General features: G+C 50.7%; 1 protein-coding gene across 6 annotated transcripts in view; it reads right to left on the bottom strand.

The window, feature by feature from the left end:
- Mapk15 (mitogen-activated protein kinase 15) overlaps window positions 1-8,847 on the bottom strand; it is a 36,212-nt gene extending 27,365 nt beyond the window's left edge. For 4 of the 6 annotated variants that reach the window (XR_012446472.1, XR_012446471.1, XR_012446470.1 and 1 more), the window contains exons 1-4: window positions 8,412-8,847; window positions 4,157-4,316; window positions 3,707-3,805; window positions 2,350-2,475 (exon numbers count right to left, since the gene is read on the bottom strand). The gene's annotated coding sequence lies outside the window, so the exon portion shown is untranslated. Of the gene's footprint in view, window positions 1-2,349; window positions 2,476-2,910; window positions 3,040-3,706; window positions 3,806-4,156; window positions 4,317-8,411 lie in introns of those variants that run through there. The other 2 variants (XR_012446474.1, XM_074069378.1) reach the window with 2 other exon arrangements.
- Window positions 8,848-10,018: the final 1,171 nt, after the last annotated feature.

The raw sequence follows: 10,018 nt of genomic DNA, 5'->3' as shown, positions 1-10,018 counted from the left end.
AACCTCCTTTAGAGCACCTAATACCCAGGCCTATCCACATTTCCATGATCTCAAAATGAGTTCTTACAGCTCATAATAAGGGTCACCCCAGCCTTTGCTCTGCACCTCAGATTTACGGGGGAAGGGCATATATCTGGCAGCATCCCTCTCTGGTCCTCTTGGTGAGCTGAACCTGCTCTCCATCCCATTTCCCACAAACTCACTTCTTCCATGTGCATTTGCTAACTGAAATTCTTAAAAAGCAAAAGCAAAATCTCCCATCAGATATTCAGATAACCTGAGTTACAATAGAGACAACTACTTGGTCTCTTGATCAGCTTGTGGAGTATAAGGCTGGCCTGTGACGACCTCAAGGCTGGCAGACTTGTGTTTCTGTATGGATAAGCAGTCATGCCATGAGTACTGAACAAACAGGTTACCTCTGCCCCAAGAAGATGCCCTGTGGTGATTGTGGCCACTTCACACAGCTCTAAGACCCAGGCTTACACATTAACTCCAGGAACATGCTCTGAATGCACCACCAACAGAGATGGACAGAGGAGCTCAGCAGCGATGGTGTGTGAACAGCACCACTTTTCCATGTTGACCTGACTCAGCCAGCTCCTTGGCACCTCCCACACTTGCAGATGCCAGGGCAATTAAGAGTCCACGGTCTATGGTAGTGCTGTGGGGTTCCAGTTACTGAAGGGCCCTAAAAAAAGGGGGGCCCAAGGTTGAGCAGTGGCCCTAGGTTGTGCATCATCCCCGTGATTTGTGGTCCTATGTACAAACACATCCAATGCTCACATGTCCAGAAGCAGAAGTTCCAGCTGCCCCTTGCCACCCAGCACTTTGACAGCTTTACCCTGGGACAAAGGGTCACACCTGAAGCAAAAGGATTATCCAGGCCCCGATGCACAGCTCCTTTGTGACACAGAAAATAACTGAGTCTTGTCTTAAAGACCCCAAATAAATAGAAGATGCAATGCTATTTTATCGAAGACCCAGTATCTTCTGTGCCTGTGGAGCAGTGGTTGCAAAACTCTTGTGATTGTCAACACCATCCTCTGCTCATTTCTTTCTTTTTTATTTTTTATTTTTGGTGTCACTGCAGTTTGAACTCAGGGCCTCATGCTTGCTAGGCAGGCGCTCTACCACTTGAGCCACTCCACCAGCCCCTCTGCTCATTTCTATACCCCATCCATTGAGGTTGTAGAAGGTTCTGTGTAAACCTCAAAGCTGCCATGCACAGGACAGAGAAAGGACAAACAGCACGGGTGAGAAACAGCAAGGAAAGAAAGGAAGTTAAAGTGCGCACAGCGGCATTGAGAGCAGAGGTTTGAGTTCCTGGGCTGACACAGCTATAGGTGCAGGGGAGGATAAAACACCAGGGGCTTCTCAGCCGCCTTACCCAAGGACACAGGGTGATCTATGGCTGTGTACAGCCTTGGTGCCTCTCAGGGCACTGGGTACTATGAGAATGCAGTCACTGCTGGCTCTACTGGTGTACTCCAGATCTCCTTTTGCAGATGGCAATTTTCTTAGATTTCCTGAGGTTATTTGGGGAATGCTGAATGGTTGCTCGCAGGCTGGAGACTGACTGCTGAGCAGCTCTTCCCCAAGGCCAAAGCACCAGCAAATGTGCAGCTCTCCACAGGCACAAGTGCCTCTACACCTTGCCTCGCCCATGAGGTCTCTGATGCCATGTAAAGAAGCCAAGGTGGCAGAAGCCCTTCCCACAGCACTCACACTTGTAGAACTGCTTCATTAGGTGCAGCCTCTGATGGATGCTGAAGCCCTTGGGCCACCTGAAGGCCTTACCACACTCGGCACAGGTGTAGGGCTTCTCACCACCGTGAATCCGCTGGTGGTAGCTGAGGTTCTCCTTGGTGCGGAAAGCCTTGCCACAGTCGATACAGTAGAAAGGCCTCTCTCTGGCGTGTACCAGCTGATGCCGGAGGAGGTTTGACTTCTGTTTGAATGCCTTCCTACAGTTGCCACACTCATAGGGCCGGTGCTCTGTGTGGATTTTGCGGTACTGCACCAGGTGGTCCTTCAAGCTAAAAGCCTGTACACACAGCTCACAAGGGAAGGGCTTCTTGCTGGTATGATTTCTCCGGTGGCACAGGAGGTTTGAAACCCAGTGGAAGGCCCTGGTCCCTGTGTGCACTGTCTGGTGAGCAGCCAGTTGGCTGTGGCAGCTCAGTGCCTTCCTGCACATGCCACATATGAATGTGGACCCGTCAGCACGGCTCTGCTGCTCCTTAAGGACTGGCTGCTGCCCACAGGACTTCCCACACACTTGGCCCTGGAGAGCCATGGGCTTGTCCACTTTGCTTCCAAAAGCAGCTCTGGGAAGCCACCCATTACCTTTAGTCTGGAGGATCCTTTCCTTGAAGGGAGTTCCTCTCCTGGCTCCTGCCTGTAGGTGGATTCTCTCCTGAGCCCAGGCCAGCCGATTGCAGCGTCTCTTATGATCAATAGGCTTCACGGCCCCTGGGGAGGAAAACTGACACATTTACACAGGACAGGTGGTGAAGTCCAGGTCATGCAGTAGCCATTCAGCAAAGCATGAAGAACTGCTACCAAAAGTGTCATATCAATTCATTTCAATCTACTTAGTGAGTCACTCCAAAGAAGTGGCATTAGTTATAGGAAAAATGAGCTAAAACTATTTACACTGGAAAACTTAAAATGAACCAAAATGCTTACCCAAACCAGACAATAGTAGATAAATGGTATTACCAACATGATGGACTACTGTAAATTGGCTTATACAGCCCAACGGTACATAAAAACAGAGCAACAGAAACATCAACTGATTCAAAAGAATGTCCTCTAAGCTTGCATCACTTCAAGTAACAGGCCTTGCTCCTGCAGTGGAGGTCAAGCCCAGAGGGCAGGCATCAAGAAGCTGTGTAACCCACTCACCCTCTGAGCTGTAAGCTTCCCTCCAACCAGGGACCTGACATCCTCCCCAGCCTGGGGCTCCACACAACCCAGAGACCTCCCAGCTTGTCTCAGGGTCATGCAACTGCTTGATCTCACTTCCAAGAGGATCTGAAGTGAAAAACAAAACCCAGGGTTCAGGGTGTAGCTCAGTGGAAGAGTGCTTGCCTAGCCTGTGTTAAGCCCTGGGTTTGATCCCCAACAACACAAAAAGAAAAGAAAAGAAAACAAAACAAAACCCTCATGGTCACTGTCAAGAAGAACACCATCTCATTTACAGAGGGGACAGAACTATTGTCCCAATTTTACAAATAAGCAAACCCACATGGAATAAAGAACCTACCCAAGGCCAGATGTGGGAAACCTACATCTGCAGCAGGTGCATCAGACCTGAGACCCTGAGTGGCCATTAGACCTCAGACACTCATCCCAAGTCATCACAGAAGAATGTCAAGGATGAGCACCTTCCTTTGTCACCACCTCCCTCCCTCCCCAAACCACCTGTCCCCAGGTGTGCGGTCCATGTAAATGTCTGTTTTAGCAGGGTTCATCAGCAAGAATGCCACTCGTGTTTCTGAAGTTCCTAACTGAGGCACAGAGTGGAGCAGAGGAAAAAAATTTAAAAAATAAAGTCCCTAATTGAGAAGTAGTTTCCTATCTGCTCTCCCATCAGGTGGGGAAGACCCCTTAGCAGTGCTAGGTGTTAGGCATTTACTCTGGAGAGGTAGGAATAGAAAGATAGGTCAATCAAGCCCAGTCCAATCCAGGTCATACTTACCTGTGTGGACATGTAACTCAGGTCTCTCCCAATCCTTAAGCCATGGCTCATCCCACTGCTACAAGCAGGAGACAAGGTCTGGTCTGGGGCCACAGAATCCTTGTCAAAAGAGAGAAATGGTGTTTTATTCATGTAGAATCAGAGCTCAGACAAGCTGTGGGTCAGCACAAGGTAAAACCCAGCAGCCAGCACAGTCCTCAGGGCCCCCTAGAGAAGCTGCCCAAAGCAGAGACCACAGGGAGGAGACAGGAGTTTGGATACCAGCTCAGGGGCACATGCACTGCTCCACAGCCAACACAGGGTCCTAGGGAGTCTGAGGAAGGAAGGGGGGCTGCCTCCAGAGAGCCCAGAGAGGTGCCCTTGACCAGACATGGCAGAGGGGAGGCCAGGCCCTTCTGACCACACAGGCCAAAAACTCCCCAGCTCCTGCAACCAATGTGTGGCCCTTACCCAGTGCAGCCAAGGTCCTAAAATTGTCCAGCATCACGTCCCGCTAGAGGGCCCTCTGGTGGAGCCCAAGACCCTCCCATTCTTTCCTTGAGAAGTACACGGCCACATCATCAAAGGTCACTGGTACCTGAAACACAGACGGCTCCCGGACTGGGTGTTCCTGAGACAGCAAGAGAGTCAGAGAAAGAGAGAGAGTGCTAAAAGCTTCCACATTCAGCACAGAGGAGAGAGCAGATGATGGTCTCTAAGAGGAAATCCCAAGCCCACAGCTGACCACAGTAAAGACCCCTGTTGTGGACAGAATGTCTGTGTCCCCAAAATTAACATGCTGGAGTTCCAACCCCTCCGAGTGACCATACTTGGAGAGGGGCCTGAAAGGAAGCAACTGAGGTTAGATGAGGTCATAGGATGAGACCATGAACCCACTGGACAGGAGTCCTAACAAACAAGGCCATACAGCTGGCACTGGCGGCTCATACCTGTAATCCTAGCTACTTAGGAGACTTGGATGGGGAGGACTATAGTCAAGGCTGGCCCTGGCATAAACATGAGATCCTATCTCAAAAATAACCAGAGCAAAAAGGGCTGCAGGCATGGATCAAGCAATAAGCACCTACCCAGCAAGCCTGAAGCCCTGAGTTCAAACCCTAGTATGAGGGGAGAGCCCATACAGCTCTCACTGGTGTGGCTGGCTCTCTCCCATTCCAGAGTACAGGTGTAAGTAGGGCTCTACAAGCTGGGAAGCAGTCTTCACCAGAAACTGGATAGACCAGCACCTTGATCTTGGGTTTGGAGCCTTCAGAACAGAGAAATAAATGTCTCATTTAGGCTGCCCAGTCTCTGGTATTTTGCCATTGTATCTGTAGTGGACTAAGAGCGCACTAAGAATCAAGGTTCTTTTCCTTCCCCCACCATGAAAGAGAACTAGCAAAAAGACAGGCCCTAGTGAGAGGCCTCCCCGCCTGGGCCAGGGCTTAAGGGGCCTGCAGGGCAGAGGGATGCTGCTAACAGCAGGCTCACTTGGGACACATCCATTAGGCCAAGAATGGCTGCCCTCCTTAGAGAAAGGCAGGTAGAGAGAAGCAGTCAATCTGGGAACCCCACCTGACCCCAAGGGCCCCTTCCCTCAGCAAATGGAGGAGTTTCAGAAAACCCAGAATTGTCTATGTGCCTGATGGAGTCTGTCCTGTAAACACCAGTTATAGAGAGTCCAGCTGCACTCAGGTACATGGGACAGCAGGCGCTTACTAGCCACAAGAGAACTTTTAGCACCAGGAAGCAGGCCAAGCCTAGCAGTAGACAAGGCTGAGAACAGCTATAAATTCTACCTAAAAGTCAACAGCTTAGCTGCAAACATGAGCTAGAGGGTTTGGGGCTAAAACCCCAGGAAGGGCAGCTGGTTGCCATATAGCAGAGGGACCAATTCAGTTATTCCCACAGTGCTGGGCATGCAAAATGTCCTCAGACACTTTCCTATGAAGGAGGCATCAAAATATTGTGCAACCCCAAGAAACCCCATGTCTTCACTGAGTGTCTGTGACAGGCCAGGCCGTCTCCTAACTGTGCATGGGGTATATGGATCCAGTTTCTGCCACGCCTGTTGAGAACCACCCTCCTCCGGAATCCTGGAGCTCTCTTCGCATGGTGGCCCCATTTTCCTGTGAAGGCCAGAGCCCCAGAAACAAGAGAGGTCTGTTCCAGAGACACCCTGAGTAAAGGCATCACCAACTGTATATCCACAGGCCATGCCTCACTCTCCTATCAGGGATGAAAAAAGATGTTTCACTACAGATTCTATCTGCACTGGGAATACCCTAAAGGGCCAGCATAAGCAACTGTACCAGTAACTTAGATGAAAGGGACAAATTTCCTAAAAAAGACATTACGAAACTGGCAAGCAAAGGAAGCCCTGCAGCCTCTACCTGAAGCTTGTTTAACTGCTGTGGGAAATGTTCCACAGCAGGACTCACAGTGAACTCTTCACCCCTCACCAGAAGTCTAGGAGAGCAGAAGACTAGGAAGCACTGAAGCCAAAGCCTGGCAATGGTCCTCATGTATAAACCAGGTTTTACTGAAATCAGATCACCTTTTCCTTCAGAGCATCACATCAATTTCAACCACATTTTCCCTGTCATTTGAAAATAAACCAACAACTGTACCAATACAGTTACATAGAACTGTAATACAATTCTATGATTACCAATAATGTAGTGATATGTTTTGAATGTTCCTTTAAAACTCATGTTGAAATTTGTCATTGCAGAAGTAGCAGGTGGAACCCACAAGGGGTTCCATGAGGAACCTCCAACTGAGGTTCATGAGGGCTCATTTGATGCAGAGAAGCTCTGTTGGTCCTGCATTATTGTCAGTTGTGCTTAAATTGCTGTGTGATCTGCTGTTTCCTACCCTTAATTTTATGAAAAAATGCCTCCCAAAAAGCAAATGAGGCTCAAAGAGCAAGGTAAAATTTAAGTGATAACGTGAAAATCAGAGATGCCTTTAGCAGAAGTTGGGTGGCTTGTAGGAAAATGAATAAAGCATCAGCACTGAGCTCTGTGCAATCTCAATCTTGCTCTCCTAGGAGCCAGACACCCTACTCCAAGGTCGTGCCGCTCCCTAATCCTTTTTCACCCTCCCATCCTATGCCCACATATATGGCTTGCTATGTTAAATGCTAAATCTTTAGATTTACAGACCCAGAACATCTGACGACCTTTGATAGGCACTGTAGTGTTTAGTTCTATGCATCAACTAACACCACCTGTAAATTTAACCTGCAGAAATGTAGCACTGCCTGCCTAATAAGATCTACAAAGGCTAGCCCCAGGAGGTAGGAACCCATTGTATGTTCCAGAGAAAAAGAAAAATGGAGACAGCACCTCAGCACAGACGGTGGCCTCCCTGCCCTGCTCCTCCTTCCTCCCATACACCAAAAACACTAACCTGGAAAGAAAAAAATTATAAATGCAACTGTAACAAAATTTAAATATTCTGCTTTTAAAAAGATCCTTAGGAAAATGGAAGCGCCATAGTCACATAGAGCAAGAGTGAGCACGAGTGTGAGATGCCCCCCAATACATGCAGCTGGTGAAGGACTCATATCCACAATAGTAACTTCTGTAACCTTAAAAATACGTTTAAAAGGGGAGGGGTGGGGAAGCTAAGCATAGTACTACAGGCACTCAGCACTCGGGAGGCTGAGGCAGGAAGATCATCAGTTCAAGGCCAGTGTAGGCTACATAACAAGACCCTGTCTCAAAGAAAAGGTGCAATATTGAACTGGCACTTCATAAGTTATACAACCGTCTATAAAGGAAAAGAAGCAATGAGCACAGGGGTTTACTGCAGAGATGGGGAATTACAAACTCTGAGTGAGAAAATTCAAACGCTCCCCTTCACAGCATGATTCTAGGTGCCACAAACCCAGCTAGACTCAAAGACCCAAGAACAGAGAGTGGGTGTGACCTGCAGTGTGCCTGGAAAGCAGGAAAAGAACCACAGCCCCAGAATATAACAGGTAGTTGGAATCCACACTGCACTCCTCAAAACACACACTCCTCACCTGGGCACACAGTTAACTAAAAGGAGAAAAGCTTGGCATCCCTGCCTCCATTTTGCATCTGTCCCTATTGCTGGGTCTCTGTCCTGAAATCAACTTAGGCTCCAGGAAGGACAGAACTCAAGAATAACGTCTTTTTTTTTTTTGAACTCAGAGTCTCAAGCAGGCACCTGCTCAATTCCTTGAGTCACACCTCCAGCCTTTTGCTTTGGATTATTTTTCCGATGAGGTCTCACTTTTTGCGGGGGAAACCTGAAGCCATGATTCACTAATAGCTAGGATTACAGTGCACCACCATGCCTGTCTTCTTTGTCTACAAGGGATTTTGCTACCTTCTTGCCAGGGCTGGCCTCAAATCACGATCCTCCCGATCTCTGCCTCCCAAGTAGCTGGGATTACAGCGTGAGCCTCCGCACCCGGCCTTTGATGGATAACGTGTTTATGACAAGGGACTGAACTACCCTTAAGGACCAGCAGAGCGTCACAGGATAGACCACCCCCAAATAAGGAGGCTGCACCCTATCGCGGGGATTGGATTGTTCCCCTCTGGAATGACAGAACTGGACGGAACCAAGCCTGAGCTAATGACCAACCAGGCCTCGCCTTGAGCAGGACTGCTGAATATGCACACCCTCACCCCCTGCCCCAACCCTTCTTCTACTTAAGGCTAAATAAAGCTCACGCTGACAAGCTTACTACGCCTGTTCCCACGGGGGCGTGCCGACAAACAAGCCTCCTTTCTTCTTTTCGGTGCTCATGGCCACCACTGGTCTCGAGTGGCCGGACCAGACATGTGCAATCCCTGCAGTGGGGCCTCGGCCTGGAGGGCGGTGAGCAGGAGTACAGCGCGAAGCCCGTGCCCCTCTGGTGACATGCGGAGGCAGCCGCTGACGGGCGGGACAAGAAGGCCCCGACAGCCGCGGGAGGCAGGGGGTCACGGATTCACCCGGGGGCCCGCCGGAGCCGGCCGTGGGCCGCCGGGAAGGGCGCAGGGGCTCCCGAAGTCCGGCTAGAGAAACGCGGGCGCGGTCAGCAAGCCCATGGCGGCCAGGCGGCGACAGCGGACCAGAGGACCGCGGCCCGGGCCGGCACAGGGCGCCCCGGTCCACTCTAGGCCACGCAGACTTCAACTCTACGGCGGAAGTGCGCAGCACCGGAAGCCGCTTCCCGCCGCTCTAGCAGCCGCGTCTCGATGGCGCGCACGAGCCAGCCCCGGTGAGGGCCCCGCCCCCTGAGGGCCCCGCCCCCTGAGGGCCCCGCCCCCTGAGGGCCCCGCCCCCTGAGGGCCCCGCCCCCGAGGGCCCCGCCCCCCGAGGGCCCCGCCCCCTAGCACGAGGCCACGCCCCCGCCTCGGCGAGCAGCTCCTCCCCGTGGTGGGGCGCCGCGCTGAGCTGGCCCGGCTGCCCTGTAAGTGTACCTGATGGGCCCCGTCTGCATCTCACCTGTCGCCTCGCGCCCTCCCCTGCCTGTACCCGGCTTGCGGATTCCTCTCCACCTCTCGGGCCGGGTGGGAGGTGGTGCTCCTGAGCCCACCAGGAGATTCGTTTTTTCCTTTCATGACAGAAGTCCAGGTTAACTGCCGTTTGCCATCTTAACCGTTCTGAGCGTCCAGTCGGTAGTGTTATGACCGTCATTGAATCTCAGGCCCTTCGCCGTGCAAATCAAAGTCGGCCCAGCAAACAGTGCCCCCTCCCTCCCGCAGCCGGGCCACCCCCGTCCTACTTTGCTTCGATGAATTTGGTTGTTGAAGAGACTTCGTGTTAGGGACTTGACCTTTCTTGCTTCTTTCACTTAGCATAATGACCTCCAGGTTCATCCATACCATAACGTAGATCAGGATTTCCTCCCTTTTTTTTTCAGTTCTGGAGTTTGAACTCAGGGCTTTCACCTTGAGCCACTCCACCAGCCCTGTTTTTTGTGGAGGGTTTTTCGAGATAGCATCTTGTGAACTATTTGCCCTGGCTGGCTTCAAACCTAGATCCTCCTGATCTCTGCCTCCTGAATAGCTAGGACTACAGGTGTGAGCCACCGTTCCTCCCTCCCTCCCCAACTCCTGTGGATTTCCTTCCTTTTAAGGTTGAACAATATTACATTCTATGGACAGATGGCATTTTGTTTGTTCACTATCAATGAACACTTGGCCATGAAGATGTCAAATTTAATCCTAAAGTTTCCAATTGCTTTTATTTGCTCTTCTAGAGTTGGGTGACACTTGATTCTATAAATCTGAGTAAGTGTTCCATGAGCTGGGAGGGGGTTGGTTTTATAGACAGGGAAGAGCTGAAGATAGCAGAAAGGAATGG

This window comes from Castor canadensis, chromosome 3, assembly GCF_047511655.1.
Source record: "Castor canadensis chromosome 3, mCasCan1.hap1v2, whole genome shotgun sequence".
Lineage (NCBI taxonomy): Eukaryota > Metazoa > Chordata > Mammalia > Rodentia > Castoridae > Castor > Castor canadensis.
Note: the sequence above shows the minus strand (reverse complement) of the source record. Positions and strands in the feature narration are given on the sequence as shown.